The following is a 16,832-nucleotide window of genomic DNA, read 5'->3' on the forward strand; positions in this document are numbered from 1 at the left end:
ATACAAGCCAGGCCAAATGCTAGGCCAACTTCAAATTAGGCATATTTGTTTTGGATGACTTCCCATGTCCCTGCTACCTTTCCCTCACCTCCTAGCTTTCGTCTTCTTCCCTGATCACCCATCACCCACCCGTTGGTTGCCTAAGCACACCCTGTGCCAACGTCTTTCTTTCTCACCTCCACTGCCCTCTCTCCTCCTCTCTCCAGCAGCTCTCCTCCCTTAAGCTAGATGATTTCTCTCAAGGTTTTGAGGAACTCGATCTTTTATTCCTATGCTTTCTTCTGTCCTTTTTCCTTCATTCCGAGAGCACTTTCCCCTTCCAATACATCCTTCAACTCACTCCCTACAAAAGAATTCCACCAGAATGGGGCATTGCCATAGTCCTGGGATCTTTTTTTTTTTAAGAATTTATTTATTTATTTATTTGACACAGAGAGAGAGAGAGAGAGAGAGATCACAAGTAAGCAGAGAGGCAGGCAGATAGGGAGGGGGAAGCAGGCTCCCCACTGAGTACAGGGCCTGATGCGGGGCTGGATCCCAGGACCCTGAGATCATGACCTGAGTCAAAGGCAGAGGCTTTGGAGAGCCACTCAGGCCCTCCATAGTCCTGGAATCTTTCTAAGACCTCTTTTCCATGAGTACTACCTGATCAACACTAAGTTCAATACCACTCCTTCATATTCTGCTCTTTCAGATGGTTAATGAAATTAACTCTTAATGTCACTATTAATATTAATTAATGATTCATAACATTAATAATTTATTAATAGAAATTATCTTGTTAATATTAATATTTGTTATCATTTCACTAAATAAATGTTGGTTAAATAAAGTCAATAAACCAATCTCTGCCAATGTGTGAACATCCCAATACGTTACCTCACATAGTAATCAATTCAAAAGCATAGATGAGAATCCAGAAGACCTTCTAGGAGTAACTACATTTAAAGACAGGTAGCAATACTGATTTCTTTTCTTTCAATTATTTTTTCTTTTTCTTTTTAGTAGGCTTCACCCCCAAGTGGCCCTCAAACCCATGACCCTTACATTAAGAGCCTCATCCTCTTCTGACCAAGCCAGCCAGGTGCCATTTTTATTTATTTTCTTTTACTTTTAAGCAATCTCTATACCCAATGCGGGGCTTAAACTCACAACCCCAAGATCAAGAGTCCCATGTGTTCCTATACTTTCTCAAATCACATTGTAAAGACAAATCATGGCCAGGATTCTTTAACTCCAAGTTTAAGATTATTCATCCAAGCCTTGCTAATTTCCATTTCATCCCTCCTTGTGTCTATGATGCTTGTTCCCAAATAGATGGTTTATAATTTCATGAGACAGTAGTAAAAGCTTTATTCTTCCTTTCATTTACAGGGTTTATTTTTTAATTGAAAAAGTAATGCAAGCTTGTTCTGATAATCAAGTCCAAATATATGGAAGGATAGAAGGAAACCATTAACAAATTCACTCTACCTTGTTTCTACTCCAGTGTGAAATAACCGATGTTAAGAGTTTGGTGTGAATCCTTCCATCCTTTTCTCCATGATCTGAAAAATCATATTCAAAATAAATTCATATGTTCGCACAAAGATATAAACACATATAAATAAAATGTTTGATTTATGTTTCCAATATGGGATCATCTCATGCATATGGATTCCCTACTTGCTTTTATTCTTAATAATATATCATGAACATCTCTTATGTCTTTATATTATGGAGTACTATAAATTAGTCAACTTTCTCCCTATTGATAAAATATTCAGGCTGTTTCCAGTCCTATTGCCACTACAAATAATAATACAGGAAATATCACTGACTACAGTTTTGCATTTTAGTGGCTATTTTTATCTGTAGGATATATTTCCCAAAATGGGATTGCCTAGGTCAAAGAATACACCCATTATTTTTCTGGAAAGGACTGGTTAGAGCAATTCATGCTTGCATGAACTATGTCTGAGACTATCTGTTCCTTAGCAGATTTATAATATGATCATGTTCAATGATGTATGATAAATGATATATATATGATAAATACTATATGAGTTACAAGCAAACAATAGGTCTATGTGCGCTTGTCTAAGATAGTAAGATGTGCAGTGCCTGGTGGCTTAGTCAGTTAAGTGTCTGACTTCAGCTCAGGCCATGAGCTCAGGGTCCTGGGATGGAGCCCCATATCGGGCTCCTCACTCAGCAGGGAGTCTGCTTGTCTCTCTCTCTCTGCCACTCCCCCAGCTCAGGCTCTTTGTCTCTCTCTCAAATAGATAAGTAAAATTAAATTAAAAATAGATAAAATAGCGAGACCTCTAAAATGAGAGGACTGAGACAGAAGGAAAAGGGCCGTCTTTCAAGATGTATCCTAACATTGTACACAGGTTAACGCTTATTTAAAAATAACAGCAGGAGCACCTGGCCTGCTCAGCAGGTAGAACGTGAGACTCTTCATTTCAAGGCCCTCAGGTCAAGCCTACTTGTGGAGTCTACTTTAAAAAAAAAAAAATAGCACCAACAGTTCTTTTAGGAGTGTAATGGTAGAGGCGGCTACTTTAAAGAAAGGACGAATGTAACTTTCAGGAGGAGGTGGAGAGAGGGAGGGTGGTGTTATTGCCAGTCAACCCTCAAGCACATTGCTCTGATTTGATGTATGTAGATGAATCACTTGGCCAGTTCCTCGTTTTGCCCATTCGTTGTCAAGCTGTGCAGCCAGCCGTTTCCTGGAGTGGCTCAGAGTGGACCTAGGAGGCAGCAGAGTGCGTGTGTCTAAGTGCACACTGGCAGCTAAAAGCAGTGCTTGCAATATGCCAGATGCTCTTGTAAATGCTAAGTTCAATTCCCTTGATATCACTGCCCCCTGCACCACAAATCCTCGCACACCTCCTTGAATGTCCAATCCATCCAAGCCACCTAAATGCCTCAATGGTACGGACTGTTGGGTGTCATGTTTGAGCCTGACCCATACTGCCTACATCCTGACTTCCCTTGCCACATTCTCATCTCAGTCCCCTGCACTCTGCCTCCTGTCCACACTGCTCCACAGAAATTGCTAAGGTGACAATTACTGGGTGCCTTCCATGTGGCCAAATCCAGGAAGCACCGTTTTCTTTTTCTACTTTGTGACATGTGGTTTCTGTATGCCTTTGTGAAACCAGGTCTCACCTCTTGCTATGCTCATGCATAACCCTCTTCCCTGGCTTCCTCCTAACACCATTGTTTCAGCCTGGTTTCAGTCATGGCCTTCTTTTTCTCCATCGTTCCCCTCAAGGGTCGTAAACTCGCATCTTTTCCCCCCTCCCTGGAAAACCCAATCCATAACCATGGAATCAGATACAATTTATTTGCTGCCAATACACAAAGCTAAATGCCTGGACCTGAATGGCTTCTGAGAACCAGATCCTTATATCCAACGACCTAACAGAGACGGTAGATATACTCATCAATGATTAAAATAAAACTCACCTCTCTTTCTTTAAGCAAGCCTGTTCTTCCTCCATATTCTCTGCATATCATGACTATCCAATTAGTACTCACTTTAAAATTTAAGGATGTCCTACTAACATCTCCTTCTCTCTAAGCCCCCCAAGAATGGTAGCAAACATTTATTGAGTTTTGATGCATGGCCATGTTCTTCTCATGCTTTGATCCATTTTATTGAAAAGAACCCCATGCAATCGCTACTAAAATCCCAACTCCACAGAGAATGGAACTGAGGCTCAGAGATATGAAGCCGCTTGACCAATATCTTGCAGGCAGTACAAGGCAGTGATGGGATTTAAATAAAAGAATTTTTAAAAGGTCAACTACATTATGTGACTTCTCACCCAAGTTCCAGCCCTGATTATAAATATAAAGCTATGATGGTTAATTTTATATACCAACCGGACTTGGCCATAGGAAGCCCAGATATTTGGTTTAACATTAGGCTAGATTTGTCTGTAGAGGTGTTTCTGGATCAGATTGACATCTGAATATGTAGGCTGAGCAAAGCAAATTATTCTCCCCAATGTGGATGGAGCACCTCCAATCTATTGGAGACCTGAACAGAACAAAAGATGGGGTAAGAGAGAATGTGCTCTCTCTGACTAGGACATAGGTCTTCTCCTGTACTCAAATCAGAATTTACACAATGGGTTCTCCTGGTTCTCAGGCCTCCAGATCCAGACTGGAATGATACCACCAGCTCTCCTGGGTCTCCAGCTTATAGACATTAGACCATGGGACTTCTCAGCCTCCATAAAGGAGTGAGCCAATACCTTATATTAAATAAGACAATACATAGCTATGTGCCACTGGTTCTGCTTGTCTGGAGAACTCCTACTAGTACTACAGCCAATATATAGAGAGAATTCCTGCATTTGAAGCATTGGATACTAAGAACTTTTCAGAAATTATCTCACTTAATCCACATAACAACCATTTATCCCATTTTACCAATAGAGAAACCAAGATTCGGCCCAACTGGTATGCTACCAAGAAGTGCTGCCAGGATACCAGGACTCAAAACCAACACTTAACTTCTGTGATTTTCCTCCCGATCACAGCTACTCCCCTGACCCAGGCCCTCTTTATTTCATCCTTAGCTATATATTGCTTCCCCTTCTATTCCCTTGAGCCCACTACATTCCACACATGGTTCTATTATTAGCACAGAGCACATCATTTCCTGACTGTTACTTGTCAGGGGCTTTGTAAAGGCAGAGAGCTCATCTTCTTCATCTCTATCTCCATCTGAACATCAGTACGTTTTAGATGAATGGACAGATGGTTGCATATCCTTCCCCATCACCAGGATGGCTTATTCATGAACAAATCTTTAAGGTTTCATCCCAGCCACCATGGACAGAGAGATGGATCAGTGAAAAATGAAAAATCAAATATATATAGTGAAACCATCATAGGCAGCTCAGTAATTCTACCATTCCTCGTTTGGTTTCCTCTACAAGTCCTCAGCTAGAAATTTCACAATTAACACAAAAGGGTAGTCGAATGGAGCATCAGTTGGTTTGTTTGTGTTGATTTTAACCAATTTGATTTTAAATAATTTAAGGAATTGTAACTAATTATGGATGAGGAAAGTATGTATTTCTTTATCCAATAATCACACCCAAACCCACACCTTAGCATTAAATCTAAACGATTTATTCCCTGTCATTAGCACTTAAACCATGATGTTATATAGTGTGTTCCCATAGGACAGTATTATGTGGTTTTATAAGCAGTTTCTCCCCCCATAGCTTTTTAAAGATGTCAACTTCCTATGAATTAACATCATGGTAGGAACTTAAATAAGTTTTCACGTTTCAGAAGGAATTGGTCAATGTGTACCCAAACATCCAGATGTGTAACCACAAAAATTGTTTCCTTTGAAGAGGACATTTTTTTTTTTTTTTTTTTACCTCTTCCCATAGACAAGTCAGCTGAGCAGCTCTGCACATGATGAGTCTAGAGAACCAGTGGAAAAAAGAAAATATGTTGGGCTTCTTCCCAACATGCCAGGGAAGAGACAGGAGCAAAACTTTTAGAACATTGGAATCTGATAAAACAACGGCCCATTTATAAATCTCAGTTCATTCTTGGAGATTGACTAGGTTCTACTCCTCCTGATATTGATGAAGGATGGCTGGAAGAAAGGCTGCAGGGACAAGGAGCCCTGAGTCCTCCCTCCACACCCGCGCCCAGGCCTAAGAGGAATCAGCCCCTAAAAGGATTTTACAAGGGGCCTCTACCCTTTCCCACATGATAGAAAAATGCATGGAGGGTTAATCAGATTAAATCAGCCCACCAACAAGCCCACAAAAACCTCTAGACTTAGAAATGCCAGTGGTAACCCTCTTGGGTCCCCTCCCTCGTTAGGAACTTAGGATTCTCGCTCGGTAAACTTTGCTTTGCTGCCTGGTCTCGTCTACCCCTTCATTCTTAGAAGTGGCCTGACCAAGAACCACAGGCCCTAAAGCAGAAGAAATCCTGTCCCATTATCTCCAGCTTTGCTGGTTTCTAAAGATGGCCATTCAAAAAAGATACATTTAGTCATATTCACTTTGTGAGAAAAAAAATTGGGGGGGGGGGTTTATCTCAAATAAGGGCAGAATGCCTTATCTATCAACAAACCACTAAAGTTTTATTCCTGGCCCATTTTTTTCTCTTTCAATGAGGAAAAAAAAAAAAAAAAAAAAACAGAATCTGACTTGCTCTGAATTCAAGTCAACTATTCTTTCTTAAAATAAATGAGACCGTTTGTCCTTTATTATCTATAACTAAAATGAAAACTTTACCTTATAAGCTATCTTTCACAAAATTGCTAAGACCATTTTAGATAGCATCTACCTCACTAAAACAGATGAATAAAAAAGACAAAGTGATAGGCTAGGGAGTGGAGTGTCTTCAAGTCCTAAGACTTCTGGCATGGCTCAACCCAGGAAGACTTCAGAATGGCCAATGCCTGCGGCTCTATCCTGGAGAATCCAGGTCAAGAAGATCTTTGGCCTGAGGGTTGCAGGTGTGAGAAAACAAAGTGCTATGTAACCAGGTATAAATAGTTATTAAATGTGTTCTTTGTTTTGCCATGTACTCTAAATATACTGAGAAAGAGAGTGAAAAAGAAAACCACAAGCCCAAGGTAGATCCAATTGCCCCCAAGAGAGCAAACCAAGACTTAATTGCAATTTTAATCCCTGGAAGAGTGGAATTTTAAAACAATCACTCTTGAAATTTCTAGCACAAATAAGGTACTCTGTCATGGGGAAGGGGTGGGGTGGGGGGGAGTCTCTGTATCTCCAAAGGAAGATGAAATCATCCATATGATAAGACCTCCTGCCGTCTCCCTCAGGGAAAGTAGCCTTTCCGGAACAATCCTCTCTTTTCTTTTGCTACTAACTTCTTGCCCCACCCTCCTTGCTACAGAAACTCCTCAGAACCCCCCTCAACTTGCTAGATGGGATACCATCTGATTCATGAATTTCGTAGTAAAGCCAATTAGATCTTCAAATTTACTCAGTTCAATTTTGTTTCTTAACAATATACATACTTACATGTATTTTGAACTATCTATATTTTTTTAACGATGTATATTTTCACTCTCTATATTTTAAGGTAATATTACATATTCCAATATGCAAAATCTAGTGGATAATCTTCAGCAGAAACACAACTATGAAATATACAACTTCAAGAAGTTTTTTTCACCTCGTCTCTGTGGCATCAAGTTTGGGATCCAGTATGAACCAGAGGATTTTTCTTCTCTGACAGTCCCTGCTCTCCAATAATGGTGACTAACTTTTGACTGCCCCTTTCCTTAAGGCTGGCCTTCAATACCCTGTCCTCAGCCCTGTCCTCTTCCACTTCCGGTATTTTGCTTTTCTAAGCTGCCTCTTTCATAACATGGCAAATGGCCGGCATCAAAAGAGCAAACGCGAAGTGGTCACTCCTGTGCATAGAGGGTAATTTATATTCAAAAAAAAAAAGAAAAAAAAAAAAAACCTCAAAGTCAAAGATCAAATTATCCATCCCAAGAAGTTAGAGGTACAAATAAAGGCAAACAAACAAAAAAAAAAGTTTAAAAAAAAAAAAAGTAAAGATTAATGGGAATGAAACATACAGTCAAGACAATAAACAACCCAAAGGTTAGTTCTTTGAAAAGACTAATTAAATTGATAAACCTCGAGTGAACCTAATCAAGGAAAAAAGAGAAAGAAAAGGCACAAATAACTCCTCACAGAGATGAGACAAGCATTACCCTTTCAGACATTCAAAATATAATGAGGATATTATAGGGTTGCCAAAAAATATAGGATGTGGTTAAATCTGAATTTCAGATAAACAACAGATAATTTTTTAGTATGTTTCAAATATTGTTTATCTGAAATAGAACAGAATAATTTTGTCTTTAAAGAAATTGAAACTATAATTAAAAATCTTTCCACACCAACTCAGAAAGACTCCACATCTAGCTGTAAAAGTTTGGTGTAAAAGTTACACCAAGCATTTAAGCAAGAAATTAGACCAATCTTACATAAAAATCTAATAAGAAACAGAAAACCAAGCAAACGCCAATTCATTTTATGCAACCAGCATAAACTTGATAACAAACCAGAGAGAACATTATAGTAAAAATAAATAAATCTGGTCATTGTACTTATTAAAGTAGCACAAAAGAAATATGAATCGCAAGGGTTATACAACACAACCAAGTTGGCTTTATGCTAGGAACAGATTAGTTTAACATTTTGAAAATCAGATGATGTTACTTACACATTAACAAAAAGAATGATAAGATTTTATCATATGTAGAAAAAAACATGTGGTAAAATTCAAGCTTGCACAAGGATGTTTTTGCCCATACCTTCTACAGACCACCATATGAATTCTTGTTTTTAGTGTGTGTAAAGTGATCAGAAGTATATGCAGAAATAAATGAGCAATTTCAGACTTGTTCCAGGAGAAAATAATTTCAGGCAAATAAAAATACAAGACTGGAAACAGTTTCATTGTGATGTGTATGAATTCTTTGGGAAGCTGGGCTCACATTCCTGGAATCCCAAGAATACGATAAGACAGGAATGTTTTGGTTCAGGCAACAGGAGGCAACAGTCTCTCAAAATGTGACACTATGTCTGTTGTGCAATTAGCAGTGTGGTTATGAACCTCTGCCCCATGACAATGACACTACAAAAAGAAAAACCGCACGCAAATAAAGTGAGTAGTAAATTAGTTTGAACAGACCAGGCTTTAGCTGGTTCTACCTAAGGGCGGTGGTGGAGAGGTTTGGGGGAAATGTTGAGGAAGTCACAAATGTAGGATCATAGAGGTTCAGTTTCCGGTTATAAATAAGATAGCACAGTATGGAGGTCTGCCTTCATCAACACAAAGAAACAAAATATTCTAACGTCCCTGTTGTCATGTCTGCTATTCCTTCTGGCCTTTCTTGCACGGGAGGAAGCCTTAGAACTGGGAGAAAGCTCCTTCCCTGGGTATGGTGGCTTGTGCAGCTTGCCTTAGGTTCCCAGAAAGTAAGGCACCTTTTTGGCTTCATTGCTCTTGGTGGACCTTCATCCCACTGAGGGGATCAGATGAATAAACAAGGAACTCAACATATGTCTGTATGTATAAAGAAAGGGGTCTTTCAAGGGTGCCTGGGTGGCTCAGTGGGTTAAAGCCTCTGCCTTCAGCTTAGGTCATGATCCCAGAATCCTGGGATCCAGCCCCGCATCAGGCTTTCTGCTCAGCAGGGAGCCTGCTTCCCTTCCTCTCTCTCTGCCTGCCTCTCTGTCTACTTGTGATCTCTGTCTGTCAAATAGATAAATAAAATCTTAAAAAAAAAAAAAAAGAAAGAAAGGGATCCTTCTACATTGTTAATATCACATTGTATATTCAACCTTATATTTAGAATTTTTTCACTTAACTTTATGAGAATTCGTGCCCTGGAGGCCAGGGTCTCTATCATGGTTTTCCTGATGCCTGGTGCCTGAATATTAACATTAAAAACAATGTTAAAAAGTTGTAGACAGGGACACAAGGTTGAAATGAGTTGAAAACTTTTCAGGAACATTAAGGCCAGTCAAGTAAGATAAAGTTGAAAAGCATTGGGTAGGGCGTGGCAGCTTCCCTGCCAGAGTTTAAACTTTAATCTCTCTAAACAACACTCCCAGTTCAAAAGCTTCAATGGTCCCACTTTGCCTCTTGGCAGTGCTTTCCAACTTCTGTTAATCAGAACCCGGGAACTGCGCATGGTGACTGAGGGTCTCAGTATTGGTCCAGGTGGGTAGGGAGGGATGTGTGTAAGTTAATGAAAAGACCATTGACATAGTATTTCTGACTGTTCATTCCTACTCCAGCCAGAAGAGGTACAGATTTCTCTCTCTCTCTCTTTCTTAAAAGGTTTTATTTGTTTGCCAGAGAAGCAGAGAGAGAGAGCACAAGCACGGTGGTGGAGGTGGGGTGGTGGCAGGTAGAGCGAGAAGCGGGCTCTCCAAGGAGCAGGGAGCCTGATGCAGGACTCGATCCCAGGACCCTGGGATCCTGACCTTAGCCCAAGGCAGCTGCTTAACTGACTGAGCCACCCAGGCGTCCCTCTATTTATCTCTTTTTAATATACTGGTTTGCACAGCATGTTTCATTGGACAAAAAGCTATTCACTTACTTGGTTTGAAACCACTGACCGTTCAGTGGTGCTCCACGGCATGTTAGGAACAGGGAAAGAGACACGCAGACAGCGTTTCGTGAACTATTACAAGGGCAGAAAGGTGCAGGAACAGCAGCTTGATCACAGATGGAGTAACTGATTGCCTAGATGCTCACCAGTCCTGTTCTCTCTTCCTTGTCACAGGAAGACCCTATCACCCAGCCTATTCTGCTGCTCCCTGGACTTGGCCAACCAGATGCAGATGGCAGTGACATGCGCCATTTCCAGGCCTGTTCAAAAAATATATTGCCTCACCTGTAGCATTCTCTCATCTTCCTTATCTCCTTCTCTATCTGTTAGCTGGATGGGAACCAGAGCAACTCTGAACCTGGTAGAGACAGCAACCTGGTAAAGGCTCAAGATGGTGGTTCCCAGTGTCTCCGCCACCAAGGCTGCCATCAGTCAGGAGCTTCCATATTTGACTTCGGGCTTCCATGCCATAAATGTTAACTGGGTGAAGCCACTGAGATTTCACAGTTTCTGTGTTGCTATAACATAGCCCATTGTGACCTATAAATATGGTTAAAGACCAGTCTGTTAGGCCTTGCATATTTGGCATCCAAAGGATTATTTTAAACACATTTTAAACATTTTGATGGGGCGCCAGGGTGGCTAAGTCAGCTAAGTGTCAGATTCTTGATTTCGGCTAGGGTCATAATGTCAGGGTCATGAGATCGAGGCGCCGGTGGGGCTCTGTGCTGGGCATGGAGCCTGCTTAAGATTTTCTCTCTTCTCCCCCTCACTGTCCTCCCACACTCGTGCTCTCTCTTTCTCTTAAAAAAAAAAAAAAAATTAAAAAATCATTTTGAGGGGTGCCTGGGTGGCTCAGTGGGTTAAAGCCTCTGCCTTCAGATCAGGTCATGATCCCAGGGTTCTGGGATCGAGCCCAGCATCCAGCTCTCTGCTCGGCAGGGGGCCTGCTTCCCCCTCTCTCTCTGCCTGCCTCTCTGCCTACTTGTGATCTCTGTTTGTCAAGTAAATAAATAAAATCTAAAAAAAAAAAACAACCCCAAAACATTTTGAGTAATACTTATCACATGAAATGAAAAAACAGAAAACAGAAGCAGAACAAATTTTTTATTTTATAAAAATTTTATGACTTAAAAAAAATTTATGACTTAAATTAAGAAAAAAAGACATGTATGAGAGAGAGAAAGTGAGAGAGAACAAGTGGGAGGGGCAGAGGAAGAGGGAGAGAGAGAATCTCAAGCAGATTGAGGGGGCTCAATCTCACATCTCCAACATCACAACATCACATCCTGAACTAAAACCAAAAGTCAGACGCTTAACTGATTACACTCCTCAGGTGCCCCTTAAGTTTTTTAATACAAAGTAAATCAAATATGACAACATAAGGAAAAAAGATAATAGATTACTTAATTGCATTTCTGTATTTTTAAAGGGGAAAAACTGATACCTACATATTGATCTATTATAGCAATGAACAATAAAATTATAGTTTTTCTAACTTTAACATTCTCCAAGCTTGTCAATGATTTTGTCAAAATGAATTTCCTTTACATATTTCTGTTCAGTAGACAATATAGACTTTTTTTTTTTTTAATCAATCCGCTGAGAGTTGGCAGAAGAACACCTTTTAAATTAACTGTAATGTCATAAGCTCTCTTTCATTACAGGATTTCTTTTCCTTCGGTGCCTGTGGTTCTTGGTCATGGCACTTTGGAAGAATGAAGAGGTAGAGTAGAGGAAGCGTGGTTGGCAGCTAAGCAAAGTTTATTGAGTGAGAGTACAAAGCTCCCGAGGAGGGAGGGGCCCAGAGAGGGTTGGCGATTTGGCGTTTAGATCTGGAGGTTTACATGGGCCTACTGGCAGGCTGTGTTAATTCAACAAACCTTCCTAGCACCTGTTATCCAATCAGATTTTTGTCATCTACCTCTCCTGTGGGAAAGGATGGAAGGCTCTTTCCAGGGTGGTGTAAAATCCTTTTAAGGGTGGTTTCCTCTCAGTGTGGGGGCCCCTTTTCCCTTCCTGCTTTTTTCCAACTAACCTTCCTTACTTTCACATAAAAGAACAGATACACAAACAGCTAAGAAGACTCTTAAACTTAAGACTCTTAAACTTAAGGGTAAGCCTGGTAACGTTCCATAAAAGTCACGTCTCATAATGAATTCCAGAAATTGCATGCTTTCTCTTTGTTTCTTTCATATCAATTCTGGTTCCTTCCACGTGTCTTCACAGACAAAAAAAGTTCTATAAAACACTTTCACCAGAAATTCATCTTTAAATTCTATGACATTTAGTAAAAACTAAGTTTTTCTTCTTATTTAGGACCAGTACCCAGATCTTGATGAAAATGATCAGGATATTCAAACACTGCCATGCTATTTCTCCAACAATGTAAGATCAGGATCTTGTGTTATTTCTCCGGGTACTTTTCTTCTAATTGGATTCCTTTTTCTATGTAAGTGTTCAGTTCCTTACATGTTGCATATTTAATAGTCTTTCCCCTGTTTTTGTGCACCAGTCTTCAAGGAACAGGTCTGAAGCTTGCTGTTTTCACTACATCATTGAACTGATTCTGACTGTTTGCAAATATTTTGAGGTCTTTGCCACACCAGAAAAAATATATATATAATTCAGAAAAGAAAAATCAAGTATAGATATCTTTATTTTTGATGTGCTGTTCAAAAGTAAGAATATATAGTACAGTACCACAGAATTTGGAAATATAAACTACACCAGAAGCAAGCTTGAAAGATTCTGAACCATTAAAAACTACCTCCTGAAATGGTAGCCAAATCCACAGCATGTTGGAGGCCAACAACATAGCTGGGAATTCTCTGAATTCACTACCATATAGAATTTCTTTTTTTTTTTTTAAGATTTTATTTATTTATTTGAGAGAGAGAGGGGTGGGAGCAAGAGACAGCATGAGGGGGGAGGAGAAGAAGAAGCAGACTCCCAGCTGAGCAGGCAGCCCCAGGAAGAACTCGATCCCACCATCCTGAGATCATGACCTGAGCCGAAGGCAGACGCTTAACCAACTGAGCCACCCAGGCCCCTAGAGTGTTTATTTCATAGATGAATTAAATGTGCTTATTTGAAGCACACAAAGATGTTACTGAAACTCCGTTGCTATCATGGCCAAATATTTGGAAATTAGACCAGAAAAAGATTTTTCTTTCCCCCCACTGAAAGTGCTTAAGAATTGCTGGGCATGGTGACAATTTAAAAGCAGACCAAACAGTTGGTTAGTTTCATTCTGTTTTTAAATTCTCTACAGGTCATGCTCTTCTTGATTGTCCGTAACCCAGGCGGACTGAATATCCAACCCCTGCCCAAATACAGATGAAAGATTATGGAACTGGAGAGGAAAATAGCAAACCCCCATCAGAGAGAGCACGGGTGATGGAACCTGGGGGCCGCGACAATTGCCCTCCGTGACAGTTTATGCTTAAATCTGTAAAGTTTTTCATCATGGTGATGTGGATAGAGTTTTATTCCTCTGTATTCCAGGGTCTCCTTAAAAGGTTGAGTCAGAAACAAGGGTCCTAGTTTCAATAGGTTCTGGGGAAGAGAAACATCTGTACAAATTCCTGACCCACGTTCTCCCTGTCCATGGAGTCAAGGCTTCTCCCTAACAGTGGACTGCGGCATGTCCCTTAAATAGAGTCCCGTTCCCACACATTTCTGGTGAGACGCACTCAAAACACCAAACCAAACATCAGCAGATAAAATGTGCCTTTTGCTCAGACACAGAAGCCATGTTGCAGGTAGAGAAACAGGAATGCCCCTTTAATGCCACGTAACCCCTGCACCTGCTGAAAGCCAGCACACCTTCCCCAAAAAGCAAGGCCACCAGTTAACTGATGGGAGAGAAGAGAGGCCAAATTCAGCTGAGTTGCTGCAGCAGAAATGCAGGAAAACATAACAAAGCAGAAGTCAGAATGACAGCAACATATGTAATGTCTTCCTTCTAGCTGGAGAAAAATCCTTATTCTTCCTATAAAGAATTCCTTTGGAAATACCATCTCTATGGAAAAAAGAAATTTCTAAGGTTTCTAATTTCACTTCTGAATTTCTTCTTCCCCCCCCCCCTACCCTGTCTAGCCACGCAGAGCTCAGTTAATCCTCCTGAAAATAAAATACTTTTGCAGTTGTTCCCAGACTTAGTCTCTTGGCCATTACGTTTTCATGCCAGCTCCTCAACGATGATTATATTGATCCATGTATCAGTGAAACAAAGCCCAGAATAAGCCCAAGACCTTGGATGTTCACCTCATAGCTCATTTTGACAGATTTATTTAAGGAAGTTTTTTGTTGTTGTTGCAGTTGCTGGGTTTATTGCTTTTTTGTGTGTTTTGTATTTTTACTCAGTTTCATTTCCTTTTCAAATTAAACTGATCTCCAGATTCAAGGCCAAATTCATATACTATGTGTAGTGTATTCCCTGGAATTAGTCTCCATACAACTCCATACAAGTTACCCCTCCCGCCAAGCCACAGAGCGCATCAGACACCCTACCCCCCCCCCCCCGCAAATTACTGTTGTTCTAAAACTTTGTTTAATGTCAATGTGCAGTGTAGTGTGACTGCCATCTGCTGGCGCGGGCTTGACATTACACCATGGACCACGGGGCACTCCAAGGCAAAACAATCAGGTAAACCTGGTTGGAAAAACAAAAGCTTCTTCTTCATAAACCTTGTCCATAATCAACACCAAAAGATAAGTCGTTGCACTGTAAAAGCTGCAGAACAGTAGAAAATTCGTTTATGGCAGGTTTCCAAGTGCTAAATACAGTGAGGAAATGGGCTTATGGGCGCCTCACCTCTTCATCCTGGTGGAATCCATTCCCTGAAATCTGGAGGGCAAACCTCACGGACTCTGGCGATGAGCTTCTCCTGTGTGGAGCCTGTTACAGGCTCACCCGAAACCAGGAACAGGGTACGGATCTTCCTTAAGATACTGACGGTTTCTATAACCTCTTTCCCTTTAAAGGAAAAGATTTTGTTTCTTAGAACCCAAATCACTGAAACATAAGCACTGACATTTGAGGGAGGGAGAGAATTTCTTTTTTCTCATTCTAAAAGCCATTCTCCAGTGTTTAAGAATAAGAATCGCGCTTCAGAAATGTTTACACAAGCTCGCCCTTGAAATCAGAGTCAGCCACTTTTGCTCGGTCCTGACTCTTTCTTTCCAACCCTCGGGCATTTGTCAAAGGGCACAATTCATGGCAACAAAGCCCAAATTCCTATCTCTGACTGCAGTGGGCGTTGCCACTTATTTCCATGTCAAAGAAGGGGAACTTGTACAATTGGGAGTAGACAACCACTGGGGCAAATTTCCCAGAGAGAACACCCCTGATGGTGGAATAAAACTTAACTTCTTGAAAGGACCCCATTCTTCCCAGAAACAACACATCCGACACTGAAGGCACTATCTGCTGTTAATCAGCATGTATTTCTTTGGGAAAGGCCGTGGGAACAGCAACAAATTTCAAATTTTATAAAACTGGCATTATGTAATAAATGGTGTATTTTTATACTTATATAAATATGATTTACCCCATCCCCAAAGCCCGTTTTTCTCCTTTCCCAGTCTTCCCCATCTTAGAAAAGGTCAAACACTGGCTTGGTGGCTTGACCCTCAAACACAGGGAGCCTGTTTGCAAGCTTGGAGCCCTCATTTCCACACATCCCATCCATCTCCAGGTCTTGGCCACCCTGCCTCAAAACCCAAGTCTACTCACATTTCTGCATAACCACAGTGCCCATCGGAGTCCAACCCACTGCACCAAGCACCCACGAACTGGTCCCTATTCCCACTCTTCAATTCTCAGCAGCGTGGCTAGAACGTTCTTCTAAACTCTAAACCTCCAGGGGTGACCCAGGAATAAACCCTCACTGCACGCCATGGTATACAAGGCCAACCAGGGTTTTGTTTCTACCCTCTCTTTATTGTCTTTGTCTTCTCTCTCCCTCACTCGCTGTATTACAGCCTTTCTGGCTTTCATCTGTTCTTGGAACTTTCCATGCTTGCTCCCACTTGGGAGTTTGGATTTGCTTCTCTTCCACAGGGTGCCAGATTTCCACACGATCTGCTCCTTCTTTTCATTCAGGACTCCCATTTCAGTGCTCCTGCCTACCTAAATCAGACCCTCCCCTTGTATCTGCTTCAGATCCTTACCATTATCAACAATTATCTTGTTCTTTTTTTTTTTTTCCCCTCTTTTGAAAAATGTATCGCTTTGATTCTGTTATTAGAAGGTAAATCCAGGCAAACAGGGACCTCCCTATCTGGCTTGACATTGTATCCCCAGGACTTATATCAGACCGGGCATATGTTGAAAACGTTAATAAATGAATGAATGAATGTGTGTACATACCGAGCACCTCATTATGCTTGCTTGTAACAGAGTTTTCTCTTAGAAGGGAGAACCACCGGTGAATGTTAAAACTGACATCAAAACTGAAAATAGGTTTTGCTATGTGTTGAGAGATGGCACTGACTTCTGCCTGAGGAAAGGGGCACTGGCTACACCACGAATAATGCCCTCATTCTCAGCTGCCACCAAGCATTTATTTCTACCCTCCTGACCATCCCCATTCAGAAGGAACACAAAAAGCCTTGAACCAAACTAGACATCCCCCTTCTTAAGGGCAACTTAGTAAATACAGATTGTTACCCTGGTTCTCCC

The 16,832-nt window shown here is 40.9% G+C and overlaps 1 long non-coding RNA gene across 10 annotated transcripts in view; it reads right to left on the bottom strand.

The window, feature by feature from the left end:
- LOC309860174 overlaps positions 1-16,832 on the bottom strand; it is a 274,988-nt gene that overhangs the window by 149,890 nt on the left and 108,266 nt on the right. For all 10 annotated transcript variants that reach the window (XR_014309208.1, XR_014309209.1, XR_014309210.1 and 7 more), the window contains one exon: positions 1,474-1,547. This is a non-coding gene — a long non-coding RNA (uncharacterized lncRNA). The remainder of the gene's footprint in view (positions 1-1,473; positions 1,548-16,832) is intronic.

This window comes from Mustela nivalis (assembly GCF_964662115.1).
Source record: "Mustela nivalis genome assembly, chromosome: 2".
NCBI classification, from domain to species: Eukaryota; Metazoa; Chordata; class Mammalia; order Carnivora; family Mustelidae; genus Mustela; species Mustela nivalis.